General features: G+C 47.4%; 1 protein-coding gene across 1 annotated transcript in view; it reads right to left on the bottom strand.

Moving 5' to 3' along the window:
• LOC117879489 (urea transporter 2-like) overlaps positions 1–9134 on the bottom strand; it is a gene marked incomplete at its 3' end in the record, with an annotated part of 34909 nt that extends 25775 nt beyond the window's left edge. Inside the window, exon 1 of the mRNA XM_034774713.1 lies at positions 8736–9134. The remainder of the gene's footprint in view (positions 1–8735) is intronic.
• Between the last annotated feature and the right edge of the window lie 8718 nt (positions 9135–17852).

Below are 17852 nucleotides of genomic sequence, written 5' to 3'. Positions count from 1 at the left end.
ACTGGGCCTTAAGGCGGCTCTGAGTAATTGGACAGTCACGTTGATAGGGGTGTATGGAAATTCTGTGAGCACAAAATAAGCAGTTATACTGCATGTGACTATTGCTATGACTATATATGGTAAATTATGGAGGAATGTGCATTTCCCCACCGCATATGCAGGGGTAAAAGAAATGTAAACAAAACATGCTACTTAATTAAAGTCCCATGAGGGCTCCAGAGAGGAATCATCATAGGCCGTGCTTTCTTTTTCAGATTGCTGGGTGCTTTGGAACCACAACCCAGCGCCAAGAAAGATCAGCAAATATAAAAAAAAAATGGTGCTTAACCATGAAAAATCGTATCTAAAAAGTCTGATTAACTGTGGTGTAAAGTAAATGTTGTTAGGGAGTGAAAAATCTAGATGGTGGTGTTTTGCAAGTGAAAAAGAATAACTATATTGAAACTAAAGCAACAGTAGAAAAGATTAAAATGCCCTAGATTGAAAACAACTTCAACTAATTAGAGTTAAACCTATGAAGAAAACGTTGTGCAACGTGTGGATGATATGCTGGTGCAGCCTACTGACAGGGAAAACCATTTAAAAGTATTGGAAGCCCTATTTAAGGTTTTGATGAAAGCTCGACTCAAGCTAAACCCAGAAAAACGCCCAGCTAGTGAAGTAGGAGGTTTCCTTCCTGGGATTAACCACCCTGCAACCCAGTCAGCAAGCTCTAGACCAAACTTTCCCAAACTTGGGAGGCCACTTGTGTAGGGAAAGCCCCTGCCGGGCCGGGCCGGTTTGTTTACTTGTCGCGTCCGCAGGTCCCGCCGATCGCAGCTCCCACTGGCCACGATTCGCTGCTCCAGGCCAATGGGAGCTGCTGGAAGCGGCGGCCAATATGTCTCTCGGCCCGCGCCACTTCCCGCAGCCCCCATTGGCCTGGAGCGGTGAACCGTGGGCCAGTAGGAGCCGCGATCGGCCGGACCTGCGGATGCGTCTGGTAAACAAACAAACCAGCCAGGCCCACCAGGGGCTTTCCCTGCACAAGCGGCGGAACAAGTTTGGGAAACACTGCGTGAGACAAACAAAATATTAAAGTGATTTTGGAGCTGCCCTGCCCTACCGCAGAAACAGCACTGGCATGACAAGCTTTTGTTGGGATTTTTGTCCTTGACTACCTCAGCCCCTGTGTCACACACCTCTCTCCCCGCTGCAGCAGAAAAAGCTAGAGTGGGAATGGAGTGGGAATGGAATACATATCTAGGTAGTGTATCTTTTCAAAGAGGTGACACCAGCTCCAGTCCCTAGTGCCCCAAATTATATAAAACCTTCTGGACTATTTGTAGCAACCAGGGACCCAGCCATTTCAGCCATGTTCACTCAGGCCTATCTATCACGGCAGAGAAAACCCTATTGCTTACTGAACAGGAGGTGAAAAGCAGTAGCGCCTCTGTGAAAAACACGTATTGGCTGTGCGGTGGGCCGGGACACGTTTCAGATGTCGGGTGGGCTTGGGACATGTGAAACTGTAATGCCGGGCCAGTATCTAGTCCTAGTTTAACACAGATGCTGGCTGCTGAGAGCAGCAAACTGCAGTCTGTCCTCTTAAAGAACCCTCACCTTTGCCAGCATGGGACTATTAATTGATGGTGCTCCAGAGGAGTGTTCTGGAGGAATTTCCTCTCCAGGGGGCCCCCCCTCACCCTTTTATCCCAATGCAGTACAGAATCTAACTTCTGAAGGGCTTCACCCTGAGCGGCTGATGGTAGGCCGGGACCCACTCACAGGATTTGCTCAATGCTTAATTTGTAATGAAAGAAGGGGCTCAAGCAATTAGGGGCTGGGTCCAAGCAATTCTTTTGCTTTCATAATGGACACCACAAGCCCAGACCTGCCAAGCTGAGAGGTGCCGGGGCTTAGCCCCAGCACAATTAAGCCCAGGATTTGCTTTTTGGGTGGGTCCAGCCCCTAATTAGCCAGTCCTTGCTAGTACCACCTGAGCACAAGCACAAGCAACAAACAGTGAGTTAGTAACATTGCAAGAGTAACTCCAAAGTAACTCATGGGGAGCTAAACCAGCTGAAGGGTAAATGGCTCCTTGTCAGGGAAAACTTGTTGCTTAGTGAAGGGGATGATTTACATGACCCGGTCTGGATTCCACCACTGCCCCTTCAAAGGGAAATGTTAAGACTGGTGCATGATGGGCCATTGGGGGGCCCACCAAAACGCTGATGCCACTTATCAGCGACTAAGTAAGGTGGCCCAGTAGTAAAACTTCATGTTTTGTGCTAAAAACAATCCACCAAGGAATACAAAACGTATTTATTTGGATTTATCTAGGCCCAGCACTTCAGGGATCCTTGGAAAGATTGCCAATTGTGCAGGTGAGTTACCATTTATAAGAAGCAGCAACCAATATTTACTTGTGGCTATGTACACACAACAGCTTAAGACGGTATAAGCTATGTCCTGCAGGGGTGTGAATAAGCCACCCCCGCCCTCGAGTGACTTAGAGCATCTGCACTGGCAGTGCTACAGTGGCACAGCTGTAAGCGCTGTAGTGTAGCCATAGCCTGTGATTGTTGATGCCTTTTACTAAACGGATAGAAGCCTTGCATACTAGAAAAGCCACTGCACCTGTTACAGCAAGACTATTGGCAGAGCATGTCTTTTCTAGGTAGGAATGTCCCAGGCCGTAGACGGTGATCGAGGAACAACTTTCACAGGGAAGGTAATGAAAGGTGCATTCATCATGCTGGAAAAAGAGCAAAAATGTCACATACTCTACCAGCCCCAGGCTTCTGGCTTAGTGGAAAGGACAAACAGAACAATCAAAACAATGTGGTGTGTGAATCAGGCAAAGACTGGGATGAAAAGTGGCCTTTGATTCTTATGGATTTAAGGGGGAAGCCAAAGTAAACCAGCCGGTGTCACTCCTTTTATTGCCAGGATGGGTGGAGAGATGAGATTCCCAGAACATTTGTTCACTGACCCCGTTGCCAAACCTAATGAAGGAAGGGTTGGTCACAGCTCAGCCAGTAAGACTGCTGGGAGAAAATTTATGAGACATGAATGTGTCTATTGCACAGCAGCGGGGGCAGGATCATGCCAAAATGAGGGCATGCTTTAACAAACAAGCCCAAAATGTAGATTGGCAAGCAGGGGACAGAATGATGGTGCAGTTAACCCCAGACGACCCCCCCCCATTTTTGGCATCTGGATGGAGAAGTCCATACTATATAATACAAAATCTCAGCCCTGCAGTATATTTGGTACAAATAGAAGCAGGACCTAAAAGCAAGGATCGATGGCTACCTGCTACTCAGTTAAAGTTGCACAAAGGTTCCCATGAAGGGAACACCAGAAATTGGGTTGGATTTTTAAGGCTACCGTCAGTGTATGGCGAAGCGGGTGTCATCGCGCATAAAAGGTCTACCACTGCGGTCTGTGGAAAATGCAACTCAATAAACACAGAAATAACAATCTAAGTTTGGGGATATGAGGAAGTCTCTGTCACTGAGGTGAGGGCCAGAAATCCAGGTCAGTGGTGGGGTGAAATAAACAATGCCACTAGATATCGCATTCAATTCTGTAAGTGGTCTAAGAACAAGCAAACCATGATAATTGTGTAAGAATTGACAGTCCTATTTAGGGAATGGTACCTTGAATTTTCCATATGGGTATGCTAGGCCTGAGGGGCATTATACAGGTTTTGTGTTTCCTGTGAAGTTTACGCAAACAAGGGCTTATCAATATGGACCTTTCTGGGTATCGAAAAGGGTAGAAATAAGGGTGGCATAAAGGTACATTGAAAAGAAAAACTCAGAGTGCTTCAAGGCAGAGGCAGGACTCGGTAATGGATTGGTTTTAAGGCCCCTTAAAGAAGTGCTATACAATGATGTTCAATGTAGACATGTACCGCTTTGTTTAATTTGATTTCATTGCCTTTGCCAAAAGGATTCTGTCGACCGGAGCTTGGCTAATTGTAGGGCAAAACGATAAAGGACTATTGGGAAGACTTTGTTGAGACAAATGCAGAAGTAAAGGCACCCGAAGCAATTCAAAGGCGAGGCCGATGGAGCCTATCTGCCAATGATGGAGCAGGGTGGTTTGGAGCCAGCGCATCAATCTGAAACCAGGCAGCCAGTGAGCCCTGGTGGGAACATGACCAAGCATCCCAACGCCAGGACATCCTGAGCCCGAGGAGTGAGCACAGGAAAGAACTCATTAATCAATAACTTTTGAATGTATATAATATGCAGTTTGTTTAAGGAAGTACAGCACAAAGTCAATGAACAAGTTAACCAAACCAATTAAGGTTATCAAAATGGGGCAATGGCCAGGGCCATACCCTGTTCTATGCCGGGAGAGAATGTACTAGACAAAACCAAGGCCACTCTCACTGATATGGAATAAGGGAAATTGCCCTCTTTTATAACCCCAGAGAAACGGAAAATGTGATGAGCTGGATTGGTGTAAAACTATAACAACAAAACCTCTCCAGGCTCCAATACCATGAAAAGAATACAGGACTCCTTATCCCACCCACGCTATCCATCCCAGAAATTGCAGAACATGAGGTCATTCAAACCCTTGTTATACCTCTTGGAGTACTGGAAGATACGGTAACTTATAAAGTTGGAAAAGAGTTTGTTTTTCCTCCTCAAATACTGTTGTGAGATAAGGACAAGATCTGGAAAGCCCTAGAATAGAGTATCAGGGTTGGAAGGGACCTCAAGAGGTCATTTAGTCCAACCCCCAGCTCAAAGCAGGGCCCATCCCCACACAGATTTTTGCCCCAGATCCCTAAATGGCCCCCTCAAGGATTGAACGCACAACCCTGGGTTTAGTAGGCCAATACTCAAACCACTGAGCTATCCCTCCCCTTGTCCTGTTGCTTGCACCTGGGAGACACCTACATATGCCCGTGTAATGTCTTACCGACAGAGCTGCTGGCGTGTGAGTTCACGCTGCAGGAGCACTCTCCATACTGCACAGTACGGTCGAGATGCTGAGGAACTGGTGAAGTACTTATGCTGGGAATGGTAAATGTTGCTTGGTGGCTGGAAATAACCACTTTTGGTATAGATCCAAAAATTGTAATTCTGATTGGCCAATGTTTTGTACCCCAGCAAAATTCACTGCAGTGATAAATGGAAAGACTTTACATCCCAAACCCATTTTCCGTAATGTAACTGAATGACAGGCTGACTTCAGGTTACAGGAGGATGCTTTAAAAACAATACCCAAGTTTGGGCATTCTATCTTCACTTGAACCTGGATCTTAAAAGCTTAATAGCCAGGCACAGAGAATTTGGCAATTAACTAGCTCCACCTTGTGGGACCAAGCATGCAAAGTGGAATTACATCCATTGTGAAGATTGTCATTCAAAGCTGTGATAGTTATCAGCGTAATTGTAATCTTGATTTTGTATTGTCAAGTTTATAAGTTGTACAAGATGTTGCAAAATCATAGATGTATGTTTAAAATGCTTAATGTAGTAAACCCCATGTACTATGTAGAGTTTTAAGGTGGTGAATGTAGGATAATTATGAAATTAAACAATTAGAGTTAGCATAAGTTTGGTTAAGAAAATAATGTAATTGCTTTATGGATTCTGGCTAATACGGAGAGGGCCTCAAAAAGCAAATAAAAGAATGCCGTGAGAATAATAAGTAGTGTAATTTGTAATGTGGGAAGAATGTCTGATTCCAAAACTAACAAAGAGCTGCACGAACAAGACAAAGGAAAATTGTCTTCAAAGAAACAAGCCCAAACTTTTCCACTGTTCTGCTGGCAAGCAAGAATGGGGGGAGAAGACAAGAAAGGGAGGCTTGGAGGAAGAAAAGCGGCAAGGATAAACTGCCTCAAACTGGGTTTTTGTTAAATCTATCAAGTTAGCTGAAGGGTATAGAGAGAGCCATGAATCTGAAAGTTCTTGGTCAGACCCTACCTGATCATGCTGGAGTCAGGGCCGGATTAACCTTTTGTGGGCCCAGCGCCAAACATATTTGTGGGCCCCCATGGGGACAAAGGAGCATGGCGTGGAAAGGTCGGTCCCCAGAGCAAGGGGCCAACCAGGCACAATGGGGCATAGCATGGTGGGGCTGGCCCCGCTCCACCCAGCCCAGTGCAAGGGCACTGTATACAAACCCGCAGTTGCCAGACGCACAATGGCCCGCCCAGCCCTGTGCTGCCAGCATGCTCCTTCCCTTTGGGGGTGGGCCCATGCCATGCCACACAGCCCCTGACTCCCTATGCCCAGTGTCCCCTGGAACTGCTATGCCCATCAGTCCCCCACACAGACCCTCCACCACAAATGCACAGAGGCTTGCACCCCCCGCTGCCCAGTACCTCCACAGAGCTGCACCACACTGCCCAATGCACTTCCCCACAGCCCACCACCACAACTACACAGCACCCTACTCAGCCCCCCCCACTGCCCAGCATCCCAACGCACAGACCTCCCCACACCTCCAGAGACCCACTCCCTGCCCCCTGGCCACACTCACCAGCCTTGCTGGAAGGTGATAGGCTGAGCTGGCAGCGCGGCCAGGGCCAGTCCAGTGCCAGGCTGGGGAATCACTCCGGCCGCTCGGGAGTGGCGTGATTAGCCAGGCTAAGGCTGCCCCCATCCTGGCCGGACTCCCTCAAGACCCACTTGCCTGGAGATAGGTGACCATACATCTCTGTTTGGCTGGGACAGTTCTCTTTTTAAGCTCTGTCCCTGCCATCCTGACTTTTTTGACAAAAAACGGGCATTTATCCTGTTTGCTCTTGCCAACTGATCAAGTAAATGGAAATAAAGTGCGGTACTTTGATTGTTTTGTAGTCTAACTTATTTTTTCACAGACCACTTGAAAAATCGCTGGGGGTCTCGGTGGACCACTTAATGATCTTTCCAAATATTGGTGGTGCAGGGTCTGGGAGGGAGTTAGGGTGCAGGGGCAAGCTGAGGGTTGGGGTGCAGGGTCTGGCCAGGAATTAGGATGAGGGAGGGGGCTCAGGGTTGGGGCAGGAGGTTGGCGTGTGGAGCACTTACTTGGGGCAACTCCTGTTTGGTGCGAGGTGTGTAGGTGGGGATGTGGGCCGGTGCAGGAGCCAGAGCTGGGGTCATGGATGTGTGTGTGTGTGTGTGGGGGGGGTGCAGGAGTCAGGGCAGGGGCTGGGTATGTGAGGGGGGGGTGCAGGAGTCAGGGCAGGGGTGCAGGGTCTTGGAGGGAGTTAGGGTGCAGAGCTCCTCTCCCTGCCTCCCAGAGCTCTGGCAAAAGCTGTTTGGCGGCGGGGGAAGTGCTGTGAGGGAGGGGAAGGGGTGGGAACATGGTGCGCTCGGGAGAAGAGGCGGGGGAGCTTTGCTGCCGGTAGGGTGACCAGATGTCCCGATTTTATAGGGACAGTCCCGATATTTGGGACTTTGTCTTATATAGGCTCCTATTACCCCCCACTCCCTGTCCTGATTTTTCACACTTGCTGTCTGGTCACCCTAGCTGCCGGTGGGTGTAGGCGGAGCCCCAGGAGCTAGCAGGACCAAGCGTCTGCCCCCTCAGGAGAGAGCGATGGGCGGGGCAGAGAAGAGTGTTCGGGGCCTTGTAGCCCAAGCAGAGCGGGCTGAGCCAGGGCCCCTTTGGAGCCTGGGCCCAGCACTATGGTGCCAGTGGCACCATGGTAAACCCGAGTACTGGCTGGAGTACACCAGAATGAGAGGGTCAGCCCAAGGTCTGACCTATTTGTAAGAATACTAATCACATACTTAAGAATACTCTGTTACCGTATTGGGTGTAGTCAGTGCTCATTTTTAGGTTCTTAGATATATTTAGAGCTACTGCATAAAGTATCATTTGGCCTTTGGATTTAATAAAGGAATTTATGGTTAAATTGGTGTTTGGTGATTTCCCATAAGAACGGCCAGACTGGGTCAGACCAATGGTCCATCTAGCCCAGTATCCTGTCTTCCGACAATGGCCAATGCCAATTGCTTCAGAGGGAATGAACAGAACAAGCAATCATCCAGTGATACATCCCCTGTCAATCATGCCCAGCTTTCGGCAATCAGAGACTAGGAACACTCAGCACATCGGATTGCATCCCTGACCATCGTGGCTAGTAACCATTGATGATCCAATCCTCCGTGAACTTATGTAGTTCTTTTTTGAACCCAATTATAGTTTTGGCCTTCACAACATCCCCTGGCAATGAGTTCCACAAGTTGACTGTGTGTTGTGTGAAGTAGTACTTCCTTTTCTTTGTTTTAAACCTGCTGCCTTTTAACAATTCCAGCACATTGCTCATAGATAAATGCCTTCTTAAAACACACATTTCAAATGTAGCTCAACTGTGACAATCAAACACTCATTAAATCTACCCATCGTTCAACTTGCAAAGATCTGTCCAATATTAGAATATCTCTGCCTTTGCTATCACAGTTGATCCTGATCAGTTTTGACTTGTCATTTTTCATTTGCAAAATTAAAAGGCGGTAAACAGAACAGACAAGAGAGAAACGATGCATTTATCAAAGGTACAGTCAGTCGGGTTAATAAATGTAATTACAGTGCCGAGCAGAAAACCGCTGGTAATGAATATGGTTGAGGCAGTCCCCGGGGTGCTGTTTCACTTACTCTAATCTGCTTTATTTACTTTCATTTACTTCCATTCAAGAGTTTTTTTTAACTGTCTGTATTTTCCTATTCGCGGGAAAAATGCACAGATACGTAAGAAATTCAAGCTCTGCATTAAAACAAACTCTTCTTACCTTCCAGCTGAGTCCAGCAAGGCAGTTGTTGCTATGCAGTATCTGACTATCTATTAAAGAATGTGTGCTGAGCCAGTGATAGTAGAACAAGTGCCCCACCAGTTTATATAGCCAGAACAGCTCCTATCATAACGCAACAAATTCGAGCACTCCTCCTACCATTTCAGGTTACACTGTGGACTGGAAAGAAATGCTAGACAGTAGCCACCTGCTCCACCTTTTGTCTTGGTTTCTTGCCAAATATCTTAAGAAACCCCATCTTTCCTACGCTTTTCCACTCCAGATTAAAATTCAATTAGTTAATTGTGCTACTTTGCCTTTTAGGTCACTAAAGAAGAATCCGGAGGAGTCTGAACTGGCTGTTTCTGTGGTAACGCTTTGTCCAAGAAATAAATGATTGTGCTTGTTAATGCATCAAAACACACATCAGCGTAGATGGCTTCTGAGCAGAGAGGGGCGTCAACTGCCCAAATCGGAACCATCCAACACCCCCAAGCCTGGGGAAGGAATTGGAGCCAGGATTTCACTTTGGTCAAGTCCAATGATAAGAACCAGTTACGATATATGGATTTGGCTTTTGAAACCTTCCCACCCTAACCCCAAATTCTAAGGCCATATGAAACTGCGCTGGGCTCATATCTGCTTCTCAGCAGCATTCCAGGAGCCCAATGCTATAACATGCGGCGCTTCTGCTCTAAGTGCTTAGCACAGTTACGACCTTTATTTTGTGAACTGGGTTTTTCCTAGTCACTTGAGAAATTCAAGTTATTTTTTCCACTGGGACCCCCTGGCCTGTGGGAGGAATCTAGCATAGTAGAACATTGGCATTTTTGAGACGTTTATAAGGCAAACATACATAGTTGTGAAAGGTAGAAAGAGGGTACCAGAGGGGAATCTAAAAAGGGTGAATAGTGCAAGAAAGGACAGTGAAAACCCCATGAACTTAGATCAAGAGCTTGCCAAAATGCAGGATTTGCAGTTCAAAGGAAATTTTGCTTTGGTTCAGTGCCAAAGGGAATAAATCTATTATTGTAATGTTTTTTTTTAACATTTCCTGCAAACTGGAAATCTCGAAAACAAATTCATTTAAGAAACACTGACACATGGTGCTTCTGACACAAAAGCTACTCCCCACAGCTCCTGAGAGAAACGTACATTCTTGTGAATTTCACGGTTGTTGTTATCGGGGGGCAGTCTGCATGGTGGATTTGCCCTAGGAGAGCTGATCCTGGGAGCCCACCCCAGGGCGTCTGGTTCTTAACGCTATGGCAGGGAGCGTGAAAGCACCGTAACTCCCCTCAGAGCTGTATTCCCTGGAAAACGGAGGTCCTGAGCACCCCAATGAGCTGACAGGTTTTCCATGCAACCCCGACTTTGATTTACTGAAGGTTTCATGTTGGATGAATCAGCATTCTCTGACATGCTTTGTCTCAGATGTAAAATTCCAACCAGCTCTGCTTAGATATCTTTCACATGAATTAAAGCCCCAGTTTCATAGATTTTAAGGCCACAAAAGACCATTGTGATTATCTAGTCAGAAGAACACAGACCATAGTATCTCACCCAGGGATCCCTGCATTGAGCTCACCAGCTTGTAGTTGAAGTATAGACCACATCTGGTTTTCTTGCTTTGTGTCCTAACCTGTAGAAATACAAGCCCTTGCACTGCAGTAACTGAAAGGAGGGCATTCTATTTATATATATTATAGATGCCCATCCCTGGGATGCCTACGAATCACATGCACCGTATTCTGACGAAGACATTTTTAACGGTAGAATGCTCTTACTTTTTCTTAGCTGGGTCTATGCTCGCAGTTGTCAGCTTCAATTCATCAGTGTGAGCTGCTCTCTGCTTAATCCCCCAGGCACCATCCTTGGGACAATGCCAGACTGTGCGATAAACTGAAGCTGTGTCTCACAGCACATGTGTTACATAAGATAGTGGGATGTTTTTCTAGGAAGTGCCCAGTAATAATTTTGTTTGCCTTTTCTCATAGTTTGTTACTCCTTTTGAGCCCTTTCTTTTTCTTTCCTGTTCAACAAACACCAGGCGCTCACAGGAAGAAAAAGGATTTGGGCGGATGGTCCTCATATAAAGAATTTGACCCCGAAAACTCTGTTCCAGGACCTGACCTCTAAGCCACCTTTGTACTTCCCACATTTTGGGGGTGTTCAGATGCAAACCTGGCTAATGGTGTAATGTAAAGCAGGCTGTCTATATTATATTTTCACTGCCCCAGGCCTCCTAGGTACTATGTGCTAGAGTACAAAGGTGCTGCAACCCCCTCCCTCATTCCTTTGGACTGCCCCTGCAGAATGACCCCAGACCCCCTATGCTACTAGACGGCTAATTAGCATTAAGGAGAATCAAAGAGGAAATGCACTTCTCAGCAAAATGTTCACAAGCGTCCTTGTCAAGTTCATCTGAACAAAAATCTCTAGGGCTAATTCAGGCATACCATGTTCAGGTCTTGCGGGGGGGGGGGGGGGGCGGAGGCACACTTTAGAAGGGAGCGTGACAAACTGGAAAGGGTTCAGAAAAGAGCTGCAAGAATGATCAGATACCTGGAATACATGTCTTTACAAGACTCTAGCTGTTTAACTATCAAACAGAAGATCTTATCAAAGAGTAGCTTGATCATGGTCTATAAATTCCTTCAGAGGGAAGAGATTTCCGACAGTAGCCAGCTCTTCCATCTAACAGACTAAGAATTAACAAGATCCAGTGGCTGGAAGCTGAAGTTTAAGGAATTTAGACTAGAAATATGGTGCACAATGAGCATAATTAACCACTGGAACAACTTACCTAGTTGTCACGCGAGGTCTTTAAAGCAAGACTGGGTGTTGTCTGAAAAGATCAGTTTTTGCTCAGCCAGACAGCATAGAGTTGATGCAGGAAACACTTGTGGCTAGAGCCAGAAAGGCCCTAGGTGCCTAGCTCCACCATTTCAGTACCACTGGCATTTTCAGAGCCATTGCCTAATCTCATAAACACCTAAGCCCCCTAACTTTCTGCTGGTCGGCATTTTAACTTTCTACCGGTCAGACCTGGCAGCAGGCGGACCGGACTCAAGCTGCTGATGGATGGGGGAGGGAAGGAGCCCAGCACCCACACAAAAGACAGCTGTAGGAAGGGGGAAATGCAAGGCGTGCATGAGAGAGGTGAGAGGAGGGGTAGAGTGGGGGAAGAGAGAGCGAGAGAGGGAGACATTTCGGCTGGTAGGACATGGGCTACCTAAGTGTCTGACCTGGCTTCGGTCCTAGCTCCAGGAGAGGCTCCTGAGCAGAGGGAGATACCTATCTCCAACCCATCAGCCAGATACACCAGCTCAGCCAGCTAAGCCTGTCTTCTTGGCATTGCATTCCTGGCTACCGTAGGTGGCTCCCCATTCAGCTGGTTGGCTTTTGAGGATCCCTGCCTGGCTGGCTAACTCTCCCCATGCACTGAATGGAGAGCCTGGGCACCCAGCTCTGGGCTGAAAACGCCAGAGGGCAGCAGGCTCCCTAGGGGGTAGGTGTTGCAATGCTTTAATACCTTTAAGATCCTGGGCCTTGGTGAAAGTCTGTGGGCGGGACACGGAGGAGGTCAGACTAGATAATGATAATGGTCCCTGCTGGCTTGAAAAAGCCATGGGTATGTGACTGCAGATCTCACTTGTGCTAGCTTTACACCATCGTCTCTCCACTGACTCCTGCGTGAGACCAGCGTAAGGGAGAGCAAAACCAGTGTGGAGCTGCCCATTCTAACCCCCAATCCCATGAGCTGTCAAGAGACTGTACCAAGTACATTCCGCACCCCCACAGCCACCAGGTTAACTGGCACCGGCGAGATCATCAGGGGCATCGGGGTGACTGTCTTTACTTGAAATTACTAGCGCTCAGACGGTTTTGGAAGGAGGAGGAGGTGGAATCCCCTGCTCGCAAAGACCCAATATAACAGTGCCCTACCATAAGTTAATAAAGTCTGGCCCGCTCGCCCCCAGACACCATCAAAGCTGTTCCTTCAGGTGTGCTGTGATCTCTTCCCTTGGGGCTGAGTGCTCTGCCGCCACATCCTACCTAGCTACCAACAGCTCCGAGAGGCGCATGCAGCAGTAGATTTCCACTGGCCTGGGGTGACGTCACATTTTGGCTGTATTACTATGCCCAGCCTAATGCATTGCTCCATGTGACTCAGACGGAGTCAGATTCCTAAGAAGTGGAACGCTGAGGAAGGTCACACGATAGCTACATGGATGGTAATTTTCAATGGCCTTGTGGTATGATCAGCTCTGAGGGGGCAGGTCAGGCTGCCACAACCAGTGATGCAACATGTCACAAGAGGAGCAGCCATCAACAACTCTGTGGCTCTCCATGTCCTAAGCCACATTATCGCAAGCCATTTCTGTTTAGAAGCCCATCAGAGACAGAGTGAAAAAGTGCACACAACAGGTCTGTCACAATCCTGCACGTGTTTGTTGAGGGGAATAGTGCTTTATTTATATACAGTGGGAGTGCCCATAATCTGGTGTAAGTGGGGCTGAGAATCCATCCCTTGAAAGTGGCCCATAATAAAATTCTCTTTGGCAATCTGCTGGATCATTTGATGTCCCGAATGCACAGGCAGCAACCCCACTATATTGATCTCTGTGGAGGCAGTTTCAGGAGAGGATGGGATGAGCTATGGCAGGGAGAAGGCAGCGCGGCAGTTGGGGCGATGTGTGGCACTGCTGGAGTCTAGCTTATATGTGGATTCAAAGGCTGCAAATCTGTCATTTTTCACTACATGAACAATAAAGCATTCAATTATAGGTCATCCACCACAGTCCATTATTCCCATGAGGCCATATTGCAAGTTGGGTCATTGTAGCAGCCTGTGAGGGTCTTGGTTTCTCGATTTTAGTGTGTTTCTCAATGGAGCACAAGGCTTGTGCAGCTGTAATTCAGCATGACGTGCTTAGGTGCAGTGAGGCACGTCATATTAAACCCCCCTCTGTCTGTTGCTCAGTGTGCGTGGGAAGGGCTTCAATGGATGTGAAAACCCTGGATGTCATTCGTGCGGATTTGCACTTTAATTTCTTCTGTAGAGTAGAACCTCAGTTGCAAACACCAGAGTTACGAACGGATCGGTCCACCACACACCTCACTTGGAACTGGAAGTAGGCAATCAGGCAGCAGCAGAGACCATAAAAGCAGCAAATATTGCACAGTACAGTACTGTGTTAAATGTAAACCACTACAAAATAAAGGGAAAGTTTAAATAAAAGATTTGCCAAGGTAAGGAAACTGTTTCTGTGCTAGTTTTATTTGACTAAAGGTGGTTAACAGCAGCACTGTTCTTCTGCACAGTAAAGTTTCAAAGATGTATTAAGTCAATGCTCAGTTATAAGCCTTTGAAAGAACCAACGTCATTTTTTGTTCAGAGTTAGGGACATTTCAGAGTTACGAACTTTAAAAGTGGGAGTGACAAACTGGAAAGGGTTCAGAAAAGAGCTGCAAGAATGATCAGATGCCTGGAATACATGTCTTTGCAAGACTCTAGCTGTTTAGCTAACAAATAGAAGATCTTATCAAAGAGTAGCTTGATCATGGTCTATAAATTCCTTCAGAGGGAAGAGATTTCCGACAGTAGCCAGCTCTTCCATCTAGCAGACTAAGAATTAACAAGATCCAATGGCTGGAGGCTGAAGATTAAGGAATTTAGACTAGAAATATGGTGCACAATGAGCATAATTAACCACTGGAACAACTTACCTAGTTGTCACGCGAGGTCTTTAAAGCAAGACTGGGTGTTGTCTGAAAAGATCAGTTTTTGCTCAGCCAGACAGCATAGAGTTGATGCAGGAAACACTCGTGGCTAGAGCCAGAAAGGCCCTAGGTGCCTAGCTCCACCATTTCAGTACTACTGGCATTTTCAGAGCCATTGCCTAATCTCATAAACACCTAAGCCCCCTAACTTTCTGCTGGTCGGCATTTTAACTTTCTACCGGTCAGACCTGGCAGCAGGCGGGCCGGACTCAAGCTGCTGATGGATGGGGGAGGGAAGGAGCCCAGCACCCACACAAAAGACAGCTGTAGGAAGGGGGAAATGCAAGGCGTGCATGAGAGAGGTGAGAGGAGGGGTGGAGTGGGGGAAGAGAGAGCGAGAGAGGGAGACATTTCGGCTGGTAGGACATGGGCTACCTAAGTGTCTGACCTGGCTTCGGTCCTAGCTCCAGGAGAGGCTCCTGAGCAGAGGGAGATACCTATCTCCAGCCCATCAGCCAGATACACCAGCTCAGCCAGCTAAGCCTGTCTTCTTGGCATTGCATTCCTGGCTACCGTAGGTGGCTCCCAATTCAGCTGGTTGGCTTTTGAGGATCCCTGCCTGGCTGGCTAACTCTCCCCATGCAATGAATGGAGAGCCTGGGCACCCAGCTCTGGGCTGAAAACGCCAGAGGGCAGCAGGCTCCCTAGGGGGTAGGTGTTGCAATGCTTTAATACCTTTAAGATCCTGGGCCTTGGTGAAAGTCTGTGGCCTGGGCCACGGAGGAGGTCAGACTAGATAATGATAATGGTCCCTGCTGGCTTGAAAAAGCCATGGGTATGTGACTGCAGATCTCACTTGTGCCAGTTTTACACCATCGTCTCTCCACTGACTCCTGCCTGAGACCAGCGTAAGGGAGAGCAAAACCAGTGTGGAGCTGCCCATTCTAACCCCCAATCCCATGAGCTGTCAGGAGACTGTACCAAGGACATTCCGCACCCCCACAGCCGCCAGGTTAACTGGCACCGGTGAGATCATCAGGGGCATGGGGGTGACTGGCTTTACTTGAAATTACTAGCGCTCAGACGGTTTTGGAAGGAGGAGGAGCTGGAATCCCCTGCTCGCAAAGACCCAATATAACAGTGCCCTACCATAAGTTAATAAAGTCTGGCCCGCTCGCCCCCAGACGCCATCAAAGCTGTTCCTTCAGGTGTGCTGTGATCTCTTCCCTTGGGGCTGAGTGCTCTGCCGCCACATCCCACCTAGCTACCGAAAGCACCGAGAGGTGCATGCAGCAGTAGATTTCCACTGGCCTGGGGTGACGTCACATTTTGGCTGTATTACTATGCCCAGCCTAATGCATTGCTCCATGTGACTCAGACTAAGTCAGATTCCTTAGAAGTGGAAGGCTGAGGAAGGTCACACGATAGCTACATGGATGGTAATTTTCAATGGCCTTGTGGTATGATCAGCTCTGAGGGGGCAGGTCAGGCTGCCACAACCAGTGATGCAACATGTCACAAGAGGAGCAGCCATCAACAACTCTGTAGCTCTCCATGTCCTAAGCCACATTATCGCAAGCCATTTCTGTTTAGAAGCACATTAGAGACAGAGTGAAAAAGTGCACACAACAGGTCTGTCACAATCCTGCACATGTTTGTTGAGGGGAATAGTGCTTTATTTATATACAGTGGGAGTGCCCATAATCTGGTGTAAATGGGGCTGAGAATCCATCCCTTGAAAGTGGCCCATAATAAAATTCTCTTTGGCAATCTGCTGGATCATTTGATGTCCCGAATGCACAGGCAGCAACCCCACTATATTGATCTCTGTGGAGGCAGTTTCAGGAGGGGATGGGATGAGATATGGCAGGGAGAAGGCAGCGCGGCAGTTGGGGTGATGTGTGGCACTGCTGGAGTCTAGCTTATATGTGGATTCAAAGGCTGCAAAGCTGTCATTTTTCACTACACGAACAATAAAGCATTCAATTATAGGTCATCCACCACAGTCCATTATTCCCATGAGGTCATATTGCAAGTTGGGTCATTGTAGCAGCCTGTGAGGGTCTTGGTTTCTCGATTTTAGTGTGTTTCTCAATGGAGCACAAGGCTTGTGCAGCTGTAACATCAATTCTGCATGACATGCTTAGGTGCAGTGAGGCACGTCATATTAAAACCCCCTCTGTCTGTTGCTCAGTGTGCGCTGGGAAGGGCTTCAATGGATGTGAAAACCCTGGATGTCATTAGTGCGGATTTGCACTTTAATTTCTTCTGTAGAGTAGAACCTCAGTTGCAAACACCAGAGTTACGAACGGATCGGTCCACCACACACCTCACTTGGAACCGGAAGTACGCAATCAGGCAGCAGCAGAGACCAAAAAAGCAGCAAATATTGCACAGTACAGTACTGTGTTAAATGTAAACCACTACAAAATAAAGGGAAAGTTTAAATAAAAGATTTGCCAAGGTAAGGAAACTGTTTCTGTGCTAGTTTTATTTGAATAACGATGGTTAACAGCAGCATTGTTCTTCTGAGTACTGCACAGTAAAGTGTCAAAACTGTATTAAGTCTATGTTCAGTTGTAAACCTTTGAAAGAACCAACATAATGTTTTGTTCAGAGTTAGGGACATTTCAGAGTTACCAACAACCTCCATTCCGGAGGATCTAGTGTAGTTAAAAAAATACCAACCTTAAGGTAGTCTTGTTATGCTCTGATGTTTTGGCTCCCTCTGGTGGCATAGTCCAAAAATAGCAACATGAGCCATTGTGAAATCCTTCGGTGTGTGGATGTGTAAACGCTGATGCGCCATTCCCGGCATAGCCACAATTCCCATGCATACATATCCCTTGGCACAGGTCCTACTGAATTGCTATAACTTCTTACAGGTGCTGTGTGAACGAGTATCAGCCTGCTTTTTATCAACCCAAGTGAGATGACTCATGGGGGTGGTGGAAGTGAGTCTGGACTAACATCTTGGCTGAAGAGGGACCTAGACAAATTGGAGGATTGGGCCAAAAGAAACCTGATGAGGTTCAACAGGACAAGTGCAGAGTCCTGCACTTAGGACGGAAGAATCCCATTCACGGTTACAGACTAGGGACCGAATGGCTAGAAAGCAGTTCTGCAGAAAAGGACCTAGGGGTTACCGTGGACGAGTAGCTGGATATGAGTCAACAGTGTGCCCTTGTTGCCAAGAAGGCTAACAGCATTTTGGATTGTATAAGTAAAGGTATTGCCAGCAGATCGAGGGACGTGATCATTCCCCTCTATTTGACATTGGTGAGGCCTCATCTGGAGCACTGTGTCCAGTTTTGGGCCCCACACTACAAGAAGGCTGTGGAAAAATTGGAAAGAGTCCAGCAGAGGGCAACAAAAATGATTAGGGGTCTG

The sequence above is a fragment of the Trachemys scripta genome, chromosome 6 (assembly GCF_013100865.1).
Source record: "Trachemys scripta elegans isolate TJP31775 chromosome 6, CAS_Tse_1.0, whole genome shotgun sequence".
Taxonomy (NCBI): Eukaryota; Metazoa; Chordata; order Testudines; family Emydidae; genus Trachemys; species Trachemys scripta.
This window is presented reverse-complemented; position numbering and strand designations above follow the sequence as displayed.